General features: G+C 42.5%; 1 protein-coding gene across 3 annotated transcripts in view; it reads right to left on the bottom strand.

Moving 5' to 3' along the window:
- disp1 (dispatched homolog 1 (Drosophila)) overlaps positions 1–17,336 on the bottom strand; it is a 106,402-nt gene that overhangs the window by 63,212 nt on the left and 25,854 nt on the right. For 2 of the 3 annotated variants that reach the window (XM_061705040.1, XM_061705042.1), the window contains exon 3: positions 317–385. The gene's annotated coding sequence lies outside the window, so the exon portion shown is untranslated. Of the gene's footprint in view, positions 1–316; positions 386–17,336 lie in introns of those variants that run through there. The other variant, XM_061705044.1, reaches the window with a different exon arrangement.

Below are 17,336 nucleotides of genomic sequence, written 5' to 3'. Positions count from 1 at the left end.
TTTACCGCGTCTCCTTGGCAACCCAGGACACTCCAGGATACATCACGGAATTTAAGAAAACCTTACAGAGATTACAGCGATAAAACAAAGCCAAAGCACCCGGCCTACTTAACAGCATTTAACAATGCTAAAATACTTTCAGCATTACACCTTGACATGTTTAGTGAACTCCACTAATACTGTGATAAATACTTAGCTGACAGTAGCTGGAGGACACAATGAAAACCTTTGATCGATGTTAGAATTGCAATATAATAGGGTAGGTTTTATAGAGGGAAGATTGTATGGTATACAAGCTGAGTGTTTCAAGCCTTACCTGTGGGATGATAGTTGACCATGCTTTGCATCTATTCATGCGTTCAGATGTCCAAACTCCTTGAAGACACTGAAAAATAGTAATAGAAATAGAAAAACAATAATAGTTTTAACAGTCTCACATTTGAAACAAAACAAACTTTTTGCTTAGGAATTGGCAAGTATGTATAAACTGCTCGTTCAATGCACTTTGCACAGAGCCAATGTAAAACACTAATATGCCCTTTTTGTTCATTTTGTTTTTGGTAACCAAGGGATTTATCTGGGAAACAAAGCATGTTACTTTACTTTGTTGATAGTCTCAGCTGTACTTAATAAAGTTACTAAAAAACAAGCAAAACTTTCACCTCCCTCAAAGTTGACCATGCAGTCTGAAGAGATCCAAGTGATTGTAAGGCTGTTGTGTATGTCCAATAATCTCATAAAATATATATATTTTTTCCCATTATGGTATTCAGGTATCTCATCCATCCATCCATTTTCTATACTGCTTATTCTCACTAAGGTCGCGAGCATGCTGGAGCCTATCCCGGCTATCTTTGGGCGAGAGGCAGGGTACACCCTGAACTGGTCGCCAGCCAATCGCAGGGCACATATAAACAACCATTCGCACTCACATTCACACCTACAGGCAATTAAGACGCTTCAATCAACCTACCATGCATGTTTTCCGGTAGACTTTACAATAATCTGATTGTCTTGATCGGTATCGGCCGAAAAATTAGCATTTTATGATGATCGTCTTTAATGTCATAATTTGCCGATCCGATCAATGACGTAATTGATTGGCTCCGTAAAAGACATTTACTCAGCATTGTGCCATCTACAGTATATTTGAATCCAAAAGCTAGTTTATTTTTAGCCTTGTCGTTTATTTTTTAGGCGTGTCTTTTGACATAATTTACGATCACTGGGCTTTGTCAAATCTGACACGATTGGATTGCACGTGTATTGTGTTGATAAAAATCAAAACAAAAACAAAAAAACGGGGTCACCGGTGTTCGGGAAAAGACGTTTGTTCAAGGATTGCTTGAGGTATGTTCACGTACTTTTTAATATGATACGGCTCACAACCAGGCAACAAAATGTTATGTAGCCAACCAAGCTAGTGCTAGCACTAACGGTTGTACAAAAACATGTTATGTTGAATCATGCTCTAAAGGTGTGTGTGAAGTAATTTAATTACAATAAAGTAATTTAATTACAATAAAGTAATTTAATTACAGTTAGCTAGCACCCATTATTTCTGTCATGTTATAATGTTGGTTTGACCTGACTGATTGAATACATGACATGACTAGAGAATATTTTTGAAGATACTATAGTATGCAGTACACAAGTATATACAGTAAATGAACAAGTCATTTAAATAGACACATTGCTCCATCTTGTGATCCGATCGGTAATCGTTTTTTTTTTTGTTTGTTGATTTTTTTAAACTCGTCGATCGGCCCCAAAAATCCTGATCGTGTAAAGCCTATTTTTTTTTATATGGGAGGAACCCGGAATACCGAAAAAAAAAAACATGCAAGCATGGGGAGAACATGCAAACTCCACACAGGCAAAGCCGAATTTGAACCCAGGTCGTCAGAACTGTGAGGAAGATCCGCTAACCAGTCATCCACCCTTCCACCCATTCAGGGATCTCTCTACAAATAAGTCCAATAAAATGTGCAGTTGCATCCATAATGCTTAATAAACAATAAACAAGCTATTATTAAAGACAGAAAAAAATGTCTGAACCAGTCGTGTCAAAAGGAGGCCTGTTAACCATCGGTTTCGAGGGGCATCTAAATTAAATCCGGCCCCGGGCAGCTTGTGAGCTTTGCACGCCACTGGTCTGAACTTGGTGTCTGTGAAATTGAAATACCTGTACACAAATCAAAAACATGCTTATTGTTAAACTCATGACTGGAGTCATCCAGGTCATTTCATTCTCAGAGCATTAAAATCAATCACAACTGGACACCTCTGGTTGTTTTGAAAATGTTTAGCCTCTCATCCGAGCAGGATTCATCAGTTAATGCAACAGGCTAGGTAGAACAGCACAAGCCAGCACGAGTTTTTTGTCAAATCCAACCACCGTCTAATTCTTGATTTGTTACTCCAAAGCACCACCAACTCGGTTGCAGGACACACATAATGTGGAAAACTAAGCATTCCATACAAATGTTTTCAGAAATTAAGTGATTGATCATTGACAGACATTTTTAATTGGAATGGGCAAATAAAGCAGAGGGAGAATATAATATGTGAATTTGGACATTAGGAAAGTTACAGCAGCAAAAACTAAAAAAGAAATAAGCACCTCACCACCAGGCAGTCTCATTTAAACACGCTGACACTGCAACTGAGGCCACAACAGCCAGTTATTAGATTAGGGGAAGTCCTTAAAAAGGAAGATTGCACAACCTGACAGGTGGCCATGAAAACATGTTTTTATGCCTTTGAATAACAATTTTAAGCATCGAAATCTTACTAAAACAAGGCAGATTGAGGGGAGGTTAAAGGTTGACGCTAGATGTGAAGAGTTGACATTTGACATAACCACAGGAGGGAAAGCTATCCTAACAAGAATAGAAAGGTACACCACAAGTCTTAATCCTACTTTGCAATTCACCAATGTTTACCTTTATACACGACTCATGTCCCTGCATTTTGACACCAAGGGTGCACTTGCACTCCCATGCAACTCGTCTCACACTTGCACTGTACTCTTTCAGTCAATAATATATCATATTACTTCAACTTTCATGACTGAATTGAGTCATTCTGAAATTATTTTTCTGTCTATTTGAGATAAATAAATTTTATGTGCCCCCTGCCCCCCATCATTGCCCCCTTTTTCAGCAAGTTTGGGCTTTAAATGTGTAATTATCAGACCACCATTTCACTTTGTAATCTTGCATACCACTTGGATTGAAGGCACACCATAGTATGCAAATCCCTGATCGACATTATTAATAACTTATAATTGGATCTTATGTAATAAAAGAATCTTCCATGAATTATTGAAAAACACTATGCCGAAAAACCTGTAAACAAACATCCTGGCACATTTTATGGAAATGTATATGATTTAAATGTTGGAAAATATTTAATCCACAAATAAACATGACATTTTCTGAATGAGAATCACCATTCAAAACCCAGCCTTGTTTTGTTCTTAATTGTTTTCTTTTTTTTTTTTCTTTTAGGATTTTACAAACAAACAAAAAAAAAAGTCATTTTCACAACTCCCTCAAAACCATAAAACCTTTAAGGAAGCATTATCCAGAGATGTGTGTCCAGAGAGATACTATTTTTTGGATCGACTTTTTTTCAGTAAAGGGGATGATCAAAAACTCCAGTCATGAGTTTAACAATAAAAGGGTTCAGCTAAAATTAGACTACTTGACAAATTCCTATCTTTCCACAATTCACATTGAGCCGCTGAAGACACAAACAATCTGTTGATTCAGTGGTGGAATTTTGTCCCTTAAGCCGTTATTTGCTTAAGCAGTAATGACACAAGGAGAGGAATTTGAGAAATGTCTCTGGATAGCCGACTCATTTCCTTCAGACAGACAATATGGCAATGAAGTCTCCTGAAGCTCCAATTACAGGTCAATACATTGCAGTGTACAAATTGCAACCAACATGATAACACTTTTGGCCAATGTACAAATAGAGGTTACTGACACGGCCTGATATGATCAAATATAAAATAGCCCATCATTTTGATGAATGTATTAATCAATAAAATCAATGTCAACCAGTCAATGACAAATGGAAAATAAAATAAATTGGTTTGTGGAATGAGCCCAAATGGCTGTCAGCCTGCAGGATTTTAAAGGCTGAATGTTAGATTTAGTCCAAATGGAAGTAGTGTGTGTATCTAATAATTGTACGAAAACAAATGAGCTGAAAACAATACCACTTAAATGAAAAGCCCATGGATGTGATCACCTGAAATTTGATCAGCCCTGAAAAGAACAGTGCCTTTAAAAAGTATTCAAACCACTTGAACTTTTTCACATTTAGTGACTTTAAATCACCCCTCCTTGAGCCGTCACCTCATCGTGGTGGAGGGGTTTGTGTGTCCCAATGATCCTAGGAGCTAAGTTGTCTGGGGCTTTATGCCCCTGGCAGGGTCACCCATGGCAAACAGGTCCTAGGTGAGGAACCAGACAAAGCACGGCTCCAAAAACCCCTTTGATGAGTACATTTAATGGATTCAGGTTTCCCTAGCCCCGACACGGGTCACCGGGGCCCCCCTCTGTAGCCAGGCCTGGAGGTGTGGCTCGAAGGAGAGCGCCTGGTGGCCTGGGCCTGCACCCATGGGGCCCGGCCGGGCACAGCCTAAAAGGGTAACGTGGGTCCCCCTTCTCATGGGGTCACCACCTGTGGGAGGGGCCATAGGGGTCGGGTGCAGTGCGAGCTGGGCGGTGGCCGAAGGCGGGGACCTTGGCGATCCGATCCCCGGCTACAGAAGCTGGCTCTAGGGACGTGGAATGTCACCTCTCTGGCAGGGAAGGTGCCCGAGCTGGTGTGTGAGGTCGAGAAGTTCCGACTAGATATAGTCGGACTCGCCTCCACGCACAGCTTGGGCTCTGGTACCAGTCCTCTCGAGAGGGGTTGGACTCTCTTCCACTCTGGAGTTGCCCACGGTGAGAGGCGCCGAGCAGGTGTGGGTATACTTATTGCTCCACGGCTCGGCGCCTGTACGTTGGGGTTCACCCCGGTGGACGAGAGGGTAGCCTCCCTCCGCCTTCGGGTGGGGGGACGGGTCCTGACTGTTTTGTGCCTATGCACCAAACAGCAGTTCAGAGTACCCACCCTTTTTGGAGTCCTTGGAGGGGATGCCATGGAGGAAGACTTCTGGACGGCTTCGAGGAAATTCTGGTCCACCATCCGGCCCCGGGGGTGGATGAGATTCGCCCAGAGTTCCTCAAGGCTCTGGGCTGGTAGAGCTGGCCTGTTTGACACGCCTTTGCAACATCGCGTGGACATTGGGTACAGTGCCTCTGGATTGGCAGACTGGGGTGGTGGTCCCCCTTTTTAAGAAGGGGGACCGGAGGGTGTGTTCCAACAACAGGGGGATCACACTCCTCAGCCTCCCTGGTAAGGTTTATTCAGGGGTGCTGGAGAGGAGGGTCCGTCGGGAAGTCGAATCTCAGATTCAGGAGGAGCAGTGTGGTTTTCATCCTGGCTGTGGAACAGTGGACCAGCTCTACACCCTTGGCAGGGTCCTCGAGGGTGCATGGGAGTTCGCCCAACCACTCTACATGTGTTTTGTGGACTTGGAGAAGGTGTTCGACCGTGTCCCTCGGGGGGTCCTGTGGGGGGTGCTTCGGGAGTATGGGGTACCGAACCCCCTGATACGGGCTGTTCAGTCCCTGTACGACCAGAGTCAGAGTTTGGCCCGCATTTCCGGCAGTAAGTCGGACTCGTTTCCGGTGAGGGTTGGACTCCGCCAAAGCTGCCCTTTGTCACCGATTCTGTTCATAACTTTTATGGACAGAATTTCTAGGCGCAGCCGAGGCGTAGAGGGGGTCCAGTTTGGTGGCCTCAGTATTGCATCGCTGCTTTTTGCAGATGATGTGGTTCTGTTGGCTTCATCAAGCCGTGACCTCCAACTCTCACTGGAGCAGTTCGCAGCAGAGTGTGAAGCGGCTGGGATGAGAATCAGCACCTCCAAATCTGAGACCATGGTCCTCAGTCTGAAAAGGGTGGCATGCCCTCACCAGGTCGGGGATGAGATCCTGCCCCAAGTGGAGGAGTTCAAGTATCTTGGGGTCTTGTTCACGAGTGAGGGAAGAACTGAAAGGGGAGATCGACAGGCGGATCGGTGCAGCGTCTGCAGTGATGGGGACTTTGTATTGATCTGTTGGGGTGAAGAAAGAGCTAAGCCGAAAGGCGAAGCTCTCGATATACCGGACGATCTACGTTCCTACCCTCGCCTATGGTCATGAGCTGTGGGTCGTGACCAAAAGAACAAGATCCAGGATACAAGCGGCCGAAATGAGTTTCCTCCGCAGGGTGTCCAGGCTCTCCCTTAGAGATGGGGTGAGAATCTTGGTCATCCGGGAGGATCTCAGAGTAGAGCCGCTGCTCCTTCACATCGAGAGGAGCCAGATGAGGGAGCTGGGGCATCTGATTCGGATGCCTCCCGGACGCCTCCCTGGTGAGGTGTTCCGGGCACGTCCCACCGGGAGGAGACCCCGGGGACGACCCAGGACACGCTGGAGAGACTACATCCTTCTGCTGGCCTGGGAACGCCTCGGGATCCGCCCGGAAGAGATGGATGAAGCGGCTGGGGAGAGGGAAGTCTGGGCGTCCCTGCTAAAGCTACTGCCCCCGCAACCCGACCTCGGATAAGTGGTAGAAAAATGATGGATGGATGGACTTTAAATCACAAATTTGAATGTATTTAGTTGATATTTTATGTGATAGACCAACACAAAGTAGCACATAATTGTGAAGTCGAACGAAATGATTTTTTCAAAATTTGAAGTCAATATAAATCTGAAAAGTGTGATGTGCATTTGTATTCAGCCCTCTGTACTCTGATACCACTAAATGCAATACGATGCAATCAATCGTCTTCAGAAGTCACCTAATTATAAATAGAATCTACCTGTGTGCAATTTACTCTTACCTTTTCTGTGAAGGCATCAGCGGTCGATTAGAGAACACTAGGTAACAACAGCATCATGAAGAAGGAACACGTGTGCATCCACACACACACACATATACACACACACACACACCATAATTTCTTGTGTATAATGCGGATTTCCCCCCCCAAGAAAGTGTCAAGTCAATAGTGCGCATTATACATGGGTATAAGGGAAACTGGGGGGGGGGAGGGAACACATTTTATAAATGTATGCCGCCATCGAGAGGTTATGAAAAAGCTGTACACTTGCATTCCAATATGCCACCGCCACGTAGAGGTTATGAGAAAGGTGTACACTTTCATTCTAATGTGCCACCGCCACCTAGAGGTTATGAAAAAGGTGTCACTGACATTCCAATATGACAGGGGTATGTATTACAGTTATGCGCATAAGTTTACATAGCCTGGCAGAATTTGTGAAATAAAAAAATATATATATTTTTTAAAAAATATGACTGATGACTGCACCACAACCACCATTAATTTCTTTACGGTTATGTTTTGTTTAATGATAATTATTTTCTGAAATTCTTGACAGTTTAATTTGAAATCCATTAAATTAAACGTGTTTCGCCTGGCCCTGAATGTTTTCATTAAAGAATTGTACCAATCTTACAAATTCTGCCTGGGTAATGAAACATATGAGCACAACTGCATGTTTTCTCATTTACTAAATAAAAGTAAATAAAATAAGAGCAAGTACTGTAATTCCTTGTGTATAATACGCATTTTTCCCCCCAAAACGGGGGGCTCAAATTATTCTCTCGTATTTCAGACAAAAGTTAAAACACCAATGACCTCTAGGGGGAATTCAAGGATTGGCCACGGACATATGTTTAGGTCAAATCAACATTACAAAATGACAGAAATAATGGGTGCTAACTTACTGTGATTACATTGCTTTATTGCAATTAAATTTCTTTAATAAATACTGTTAATGACAAGCTTACTCTAACTTTCTCACTGTCCCAGCTGTATGGACAGGTGCTGTCCAGAGTTTGAGTCAGTTTGACCCCCCCCCACTGCGTTGCTTGAACGCGGCATGCGCCTCGTGTACATTCTTCAGGTACTCGATCAAATTTGTTGTGTTGAAGCATTTAGACGACGTTCCCCACGACGTACTTCAGTTGTGCACAGTCTGCAAATAACTTGCGTGTTGCTTGTCTGAGACACCGCAAAATAGTCCCACACCGATGTGTTTTATCACCGACAAGATTGAAAAAAATTTATTGGCCGTCAGATAGTTACAGTACTGCGCAACAAGACGTGACAAGGCTAAAAATAAACTAGCTTTTGGACTTATACGCGACGAAGACGCGAAGTTAAATGTCTATATATAATATAATATAATATATTATAATATAATAATACTATAAATAATATAATAATATATATATATATATATATATATATACACACACACACACTGTTTTCAGGTGCTGTGTTTACATTAATGAGAAAAAAAATAAATGATTTTAGCAAATGGCTGCAATATAACAAAGAGTGAAAAATGTAAAGAGGACTGAATACTTTCCGTACCCACTGTATTTATAGTATATCACAAGCTTTGAAAATCTGAAAGAGCAACGTTCAATCCATCGTCCAAAAATGGAAAAAGTATGGCACAACTGGAAACCCACCAAGACATGGCCATCCACCTAAATTAATTGGTCATAGAAGCAGTCAAGGGGCCAATGTTAACTCTGGAGGAGCTCCAGAAATCCAAAGATCAGGTGGGAGAATCTGTCCAAAGGACAAACATAAGTTAGGCACTCCACAAATCTGGCCTTGAATCTGGTCTTGAGTGGCAAGAAGAAAGCCACTGTTGGAAAAAAGGAATAAGAGGTCCTGTTTGCAGTTTGCCACAAGTCATGCAGATCAGTCAGATGAGACCAAAGTAGAATTTGTTGGGACCTAAATGCAAAGTGCTTTGTTTGGTGGAAATCGTGAACACACCATCCCCACTGTGAAATGGGGTGGTGGAAAACATCATGCTTTGCAGATGTTTTTTGTGCAAATGATTACAAGTGATTCTGGAAAATATTCACATGTATTCATTATTATCTTGTTGCAAATCATGAGCAGTCTTAAATTTTTTACCCAAAATTATTTCAACAGTTTTATGAATCAGTGTGTGTGCACCATTCAGCTATACATCCATTGCAAATGTATATATAAAATCAGTAGTGGCAGTGCATGGGGGGTGGAGGGGGGGGAGAAAAAAAAAAAAAAAAAGATTCCAACAAACCACTCTTTTGAAGAGAAGCTTTTGACTGAAATTTTGTAATATTCAATGTCTTAAAACATTTCTAATGGAGGTATTTATTTTCGCAGAATTGCAGTGTGCTTCTGAAATTTGGCATCGTTTGGCCTTTACAAGTGCATCAATGTCATTTAAGTGTTGTCAGTGCAGAACATTGTGTTAGAATGGCCCAGTCAAAATCAAGACCTAAATCCCATTGAGTATCTGAGGCAAGACTTAATAATTGCTGTTCACAGATGCTCTCCATCCAATCTGGCTGAGCTTGAGTTATTTTGCAGAGAAGAATGGTCAGAAATGCTGTCTAGATGTGCAAAGCTGGCCGACGTACTGCAAAAGGTGGGTCTCTACAAAGTATTGACGCAAAGGGGCTGGATACAAATGCACACTAAGTATCATATCCATTCCACTTTACAATTGTGCTACTTTGTGTTGGTTCATCACATAAAATATCAATAAAAACAGGTTGTAAGGTGGCAAAATGTGAAAAATTTCAATGGTTAAGAAATGTATTTGTATTTCATCACCAAGCCTGCACTCCATTGGGACAGAGCCCCTGTCCTCCCATGTACCGCAAAAAAAAAACAGACTATGCAAGATTAGCAATCTTTGTAGTCCATGGAACAAGTAGCTACCCGCTCGACTTTCTGCTTGCCTTATTTCAGATCTTTGATTTATTTCCAGATAGTGGCACTGCTTCTGAATGTCACATCTCCCAGAGAACAGTGCTTCTTCTTCTTTTCCTTTCGGCTTGTCCCTTTAAGGGTCGCCACAGCGCGTCATCCTTTTCCATGCAAGCCATTTCCATGTAATCTCCTGCATCCTCCTCTCGAACACCAACTGCCCTCATGTCTTCCCTCACGACATCCAACAACCTTCTCTTTGGTCTTCCTCTAGCTCTCTTGCCTGGCAGCGCCATCCTCATTATCCTTCTACCAATATTCATTATTTCTCATCTGGACGTGTCCAAACCATCGAAGTCTGTTTCCAAAACATTGAACCTTTGCTGTCCCTCTCATGAGCTCATTTCTAATTTTATCCAACCTGGTCACTCCGAGAGCGAACCTCAACATCTTAATTTCCGCCATCTCCAGCTTTGCTTCCTGTTGTCTCTTCAGTGCCACTGTCTCTAATCCATACATCATGGCTGGCCTCACCACTGTTTTATAAACTTTGCCCTTCATTCTAGCAGATACTCTTCTGTCACAAAACATACCTGACGCCTTCCTCCAACCTGCTTGGACCAGTTTCTTCACTTCCTGACCACACTCACCATGGCTCTGGACGGTTGACCCCAAATATTTAAAGTCCTCCACCCTTGCGATCTCTTCTCCCTGTAGCCTCACTCTTCCCCCACCACTCCTCTCATTCATGCAAATATATTTTATGTCTTACTTGGGCTAATCTTCATTCCTCTGCTTTCCAGTGCATGCCTCCATCTTTCTAACTGTTCCTCCACCTGCTCCCTGCTTTCACAATGTCATCTGGAAACATGGTCCACAGGGATTCCAGTCTAACCTCATCTGTCAGACTATCCATCACCACTGCAAACAGGAAGGGGATCAGGGCTGATCTCTGATGCAGTCCCACCTCCACCTTAAATTCGTCTGTCACACCTACAGCACACCTCACCACTGTTCTGGTGCCCTCGTACATGTCCTGAATTATTCTAACATACTTGCCTGCCACTCCCACATGCAGTACCACAGTTCCTCTCTGGGTACTCTGTCATAGGCTTTCTCTAGAGCTACAAAGACACAATGTAGCTTCCTCTGACCTTCTCTGGACTTTTCCATCAACATCCTCAAAGCAAATAATGCATCTGTGGTACTCTTTCTTGGCATTAAACCATACTGTTGCTCGCAAATACTCACTTCTGTCCTGAGTCTAGCCTCCACTACTCTTTCCCATAACTTCATTGTGTGGCTCATCAACTTTATACCTCTATAGTTGCCACAGCTCTGCACATCACCCTTGTTCTTAAAAATGGGCACCAGCACATTTTTCCTCCATTCCTCAGGCATCTTCTCACCCACTAGAATTCTGTTGAACAAGCTGGTCAAAAACTCCACAGCCACCTCTCCTAGATGCTTCCATACCTCCAGAGGAATGTCATCAGGACAGACTGCCTTTCAATTTTTCATGCTCCCAGAGAACAGTGCGATTAAAAAAAAGTTTTAAAATTAAAAGCAGTCAAACAACAATAAAATGAAACCTGTATCATTCGACATATATCCAGTGAAGGAAGTGGTAACAGAGATAGTCTTCTTCTAAAATAATTGAAAATATAATAATGAGAATTATCTACACTTAATTTGCAAGTATTTAAAGCTATGACGAATGGAATGAAATATGCCTTATACATAGATAGAAGGGTTGTCCAGAATTTTGGTCAACTTTGGGTGTGCGTATTATACATGGGTGCGCATTATACACGAGACATTATGGTATGTGCAATAAAAGGAAGGTCGAAGGTATGATGATTCAGACTGATAACAGGAAGAACATAAACTGGGATTACATGCAGGCTTTTCTGTCATTCTGATTGAATACATTCCAGTTGTAGATCTCTGGTCAACTGTTTACATGTGGCGGAACGGTGAACGACTGGTTAGCACACCTGCCTCACAGTTTTGAGGATCCGGGTTCAAATCCGGCCTCGCCTGTGTGGAGTTTGCATGTTCTCCCTGTGCCTATGTGGGTTTTCTCCAGGTACTCCGGTTTCCTCCAACATTCCAAAAACATGCGTGGTAGGTTAAATGAATACTTTAAAATTTCCCGTAGGTGTGAATGTGAGTGCCAATGGCTGTTTATCTGTGCCCTGCGATTGGCTGGCGACCAGTTCAGGGAGTACGCCGCCTCTCGCCCAAAGATAGCTGAAATTGGCTCCAGCATGCCCGTGACTCCAGTCAGGCGATGATAAGCAGTTCAGAAAATGGATAGATGGATGTTTACATGAGACGTGATCTATTTCAATCTGGCATTTACATGGTCCTCTACATTTAACCAAAACTGCTGTAATACAGACGTGTGACGTGCAGATCGATGTAAATATCGTGATTTATGAAGATGTAGGTCAGTAATCTACTTAGCACAATAGTTGCGATTGTTTTTACCTTACAGTTTTATTAAAGTAACAGCTTGTTTAAAAACTAGTTATAAGTAGTTAAAAACACCCCTGTCGCAGACCAGCTCTGGAAGGAAGCAACCATGTTTTTAAGTGCGTAAACGATGACATCACCGCGCACTTATGTCAAGACAGAGCATGAACAGACAGAATGCTGACCGGCACAATTCTGAGTCACTGTTTACGTGATGATGGTTACTTCTGATTGGTTTGGTAAAAATAATATTTGTGAATCGTGAATGAAATTCCATTCGGGTTTGGCCTGTTTATTCCGACTGAGGTGTTTATTTGACACATTTTCATTCGGTTTGGCCTTCTAAACAGATTGTAAATCCAGCTATGATCATTTAAAACCCCAGAGAAGTGGGAATAGAAGATTGAATGGTCCAAATTGTAATTTGATCATTTTCTGATCATTTCTCATATAAAATGAAAATACGCAGCAGAGCAAGACAAGTACGACGGTGACCTTGCAGCTGTTCTTGTGTGCCTGAGTTCAGTCACTATTTGTGTTCCCAAGAGAGTGGAGACAAAGCACTTCCAGGTTACCCGCAGACCTTCCTTCTCATTACCAAAGGTCATCTAGCTGAACACAATAATGACCTCTTATGCCAAAGGTTACTTGGCAAAGGAATGGATGAGCGCAGGGGTGGGTGGGGGGGATTTTTGTCTGACCTCTCACTTTCACTTATCCCCATCATCCGTTTCAGGAATGCACATTGTTGCATATTAGATTCATCTTCACCAAACTAACTTTAAATTTCAAAAACTCTGATGTGAGCAAAACTTCTTCCTCATCCGGTAACCAGTTTGTGAGTTTGGTATTTGTCACAGGCCCGCGTGAATTCCTGTAGATGGTATAGCTCTTAGATCACAGTGAGCTCATTAGCTCTTGCCTGCTGTTGCACTCACTCAAACCAGACATCATGAGGTGGAATTTCAAAGTAAACCAATACATTTCCTTGGATAAGGAAGAACATATTACTGACTTCCTGCACTTAGGAGGAATACCAAAGCGTACTCAATATGTCAACAAGCTCTGATAAAGCTTACATTTTTACGTGATATTAAATATGTGGCACTATGGGTTTAGGGGTTTAAGGCACGTGTGGTAAGATGTGTGCAGATTTGTTTGAAAATTTCAACATAAGTGGCAAACTCAAGGTGTTATAGTGTACCTTTATGTCCTGAATGACTCCTAACTGAACTAAATAAAGTCACATGCAAATTGTTGCACCAATTACTTCTATATTTCCTCCATTCCGTCCATCTCTCTCTCCCATGGTGCCATGTGAAAACTCTAATTCACCAGAAATCAGTATTAATGGAGAAACGAACTTGGAATATGTAAAATACTAGAGCCCTTAACGAGGACCATGCTGAAATGCGTCAGCGAGTTGTAAAAGTTCCCTTTAAGATCAGTGTTATTTTGGGAGCTTTACAAGAAGGGCTTTACAGAGAGAGCAGTGAATGGTAACAGGAGGAGGAGGCAGGCGATACAAGCATTATGTTCCACCAGCAGAATCACTTTTTAACTAAACAGCAGGGAAGAAGCAGCATTCATCAGCAGTAATAAGGATAGTGGGAAATACATATATTTAAAATAGCACAATACTGGGAACAGCTAAGATCCTGCAAAGAACCCTCAAGCACCTAGGCCTCTGGTAGAAGACCTGAGCATGAAGGAGATACCGCCCTGGTGGGTGACAAAACAATATATATAAATTTTCCATACAGTTTACCCTCACCAGGGTCGCAGGCGTGCTGGAGCCTATCCCAGACATCTTTGGGCGAGAGGTGGGGTACACCCTGAACTGGTCCCCAGCCAATTGCAGGGCACATACAGTATAAACAAAACAGCCATTCAGAATCAGAATCATCTTTATTTGCCAAGTATGTCCAAAAAACACACAAGGAATTTGTCTCCGGTAATTGGAGCCGCTCTAGTACGACAACAGTCAATTGACAGAGAACACTTTTGAGACCAAGACATTGAGAAAAATATAATATAATATATATATATAAATCCAGTGGAAGGACAAAATGTGGCAGGAGAAGATACACCACCAAAAGAGATGACAGTGGGCTTCAGCGGATTATCAAACAGAGAAGATTCAAGAATCTAGCAGAGATCCAGAAAGTGGGGAATGAGGCGGTAGTCACAGCTTCAAAAACCACCACATTCAGACGCATCTGGGAGATGGGCAACAACTGCCGGGTTCCTCGGGTCAAGCCGCTTCTGAGTCTGAGCCAATGTAGGAAGCGTCTCAACTGGGCCAAGGAGAAGAAGGACTGGACTGTTGGTCAGTGGTCCAAGGTCCTCTTTTCTGATGAAAGTAAAGCGTGCCTTCCATTCGGGAATCAAAGGTCCAAAGGGTTTGGAGGAAGACGGATGACGAACAGAACCCAAGCTACTTGAGGTCCAGTGTGAAATATCCACAGTTAGTCATGATTTGGGGTGCTGCAATGTCCACTGCAGGTGTTGGTAAACTCTACTTTCTTAAATCCAAGGTCACCGCAACAGTCTACCAGAATGTTTTAGAGAACTTCATGATTCTTTCTGCTGAGGATCTTTATGGAGATGCAGATTTCATCTTCCAGCAGGACCTGTGCCCTGCCCATACCGCCAGAAGCACCAAAACTTGGTTTGATGCCCATGCCATCACAGTGCTTGACTGGCCAGCCAACTCGCCGGATCTAAACCCCATTGAGAATCTATGGGCTACTATCAAAATCAGAATCCTCTTTATTTGCCAAGTATGTCCAAAAAAAAACGGCACAGTGGACGACTGGTTAGAGCGTCAGCCTCACAGTTCTGAGGACCCGGGTTCAATCCCTGGCCCCGCCTGTGTGGAGTTTGCATGTTCTCCCCGTGCCTGCGTCGGTTTTCTCCGGGGACTCCGGTTTCCTCCCACATCCCAAAAACATGCATTAATTGAAGACTCTAAATTGCCCGTAGGTGTGACTGTGCGTGCGAATGGTTGTTAGTTTGTATGTGCCCTGCGATTGGCTGGCAACCAGTTCAGGGTGTACCCCACCTCCTTCCCGATGATAGCTGGGATAGGCTCCAGCACGCCCGCGACCCTAGTGAGGAATGAACGGAAATGGATGGATGGATGTCCAACAAACACACAAGGAATTTGTCTCCTACCAAATAATACATGGACATCAATGCCTTTTTAGGCTTCAAAAATGTTCAGCATTGCAGACTGCAGAACCTAACACAAAGGAAAACATTCATCTAAAAAGTATAAGCCCTGAGCAGGTTCTCCTGTAGCCCATGGAAAATTACAAAGACTGCTATCTACTGAAGAGCTTCTGAGTAAAACAGCTTTACTATTTCATTTACATAATTTTTGTCGTTCACAAAAAGTATGGGAGGGGAAGAAAGGAAAAGATTAAGTGAAGCTCAATTGTGCTTTAAGTCCAGGTCTGCTATGAACATCCTGCCCCTGCCAAATGCAATTATGCAGTGCAGACTACAGAGACCATATAATGGAGATTGGGGATCTGCCAACACCACAGCAAATGCCATTAGTAAATAGACTTGAAGACAGAAGGCAGGAGGCTATGCCAGAACACTCTGCCCCCAACTGCCAACCAAGGACACAAGCTATGGTCATAGTTCCATTGACCTAGGCTTAGGGTTGCTATGCCCTACAGCTGCTGTGTCCATCTGAAAGCTAAAGTAAAAGGAGCATTGTTGAATGACTGTAAACAGTGAACTTTAAAGTACTGTCCATTTGTGCGCGACCAACAGGATAAGCAGTGTTGAGACTGGATGGATGCATCAGACAAAGAATGAAATCGATGAAATCAATGAAAATCAATGAAATCACATTTGCCGGAAGAGAGGGCAAATAATACGTCACGCTGTCACCACATAGGAATCACTGAGATAAATTATGACCAGTGACGTGCCAGCAAATTAAAAGAAAAAAAACATCTATACATAGTGGATATAAAAGGTCTACAATCTCCTGTTCAAATACAAGGGTTTTGTGATTATAAATTGAGATAAATAATTTAAAAACTTTACCCACAATTAAATGTTACCCAAAACCTACATCAACTCAACTGAGGGGGGGGAAAAAAAATCAGAGAGGGAAAGTGAAAACAAACAACTGAGATAATGTGGTTGCACAAGGCCATATCGCGCGGTATGCAGCGGGCCTTATCAATTTGGTCCCCATTGCACATTGTAAACATAGTTCAACGAAGAGTGTTGGGCAACTGTGACCAGTAAAGGGGCTTAAACTGATTTGGATCTGTCCATAAAGTGGATGTACAAAACTCTGAGATCTTAAGGTTATATTTGGTCTAGTACTATCATTATTTTGTAAATGCAGCTGTAACAAAATTGTTCCTTTTAAATTTTCGTGAACTCATTTTCATTTCTGAAAGGCTACGGTAAATGCTAACCTTACAAAGCTTCCCTAATTATGGTAGCCTTGTTTCCAGGAGGGGGTATGGTTCATTGAGTTCAGTACAGCATGTTTTTTATTTCATTTACATTGCAAAGCGTCCACAAATTCGAGATCGAATATTGATTAATTTATTTTTCTTGTGAAGTTTAAGTACTAAAGGTGGAATATCTTCTGAAGAAAATTTAATTTGTGAAACAACATTTTTCTTGACAGATTTTATGATTGATACAAAAGAGCAAATGATAAACAATATTTTATGGACAGATTAAACAAAAAAAGAGCATTTTTAGCAATGAACACAAACAGTTTACAGATGGTGCTATGAAGCCTTTAAGGAAAAGAACAACCTGCCAACAGTCAAGCATGCTGGAGGATCCATAATGCTGTGGGGCTGCTGTGCCACATCTGGTACTCGAGGCTTTGACTATCACAGGTATCATGAAATAAGAAAATTATCAAGAGTTTTTAGAGCAGAATGTTTTACGCAGTGTAAGACAACTTGGTTTGAGGTGAAGATCATGGGTCCTCCAGCAAGGCAACGACCCA

The sequence above is a fragment of the Phycodurus eques genome, chromosome 18, assembly GCF_024500275.1.
Source record: "Phycodurus eques isolate BA_2022a chromosome 18, UOR_Pequ_1.1, whole genome shotgun sequence".
Classification (NCBI taxonomy): Eukaryota; Metazoa; Chordata; class Actinopteri; order Syngnathiformes; family Syngnathidae; genus Phycodurus; species Phycodurus eques.
This window is presented reverse-complemented; position numbering and strand designations above follow the sequence as displayed.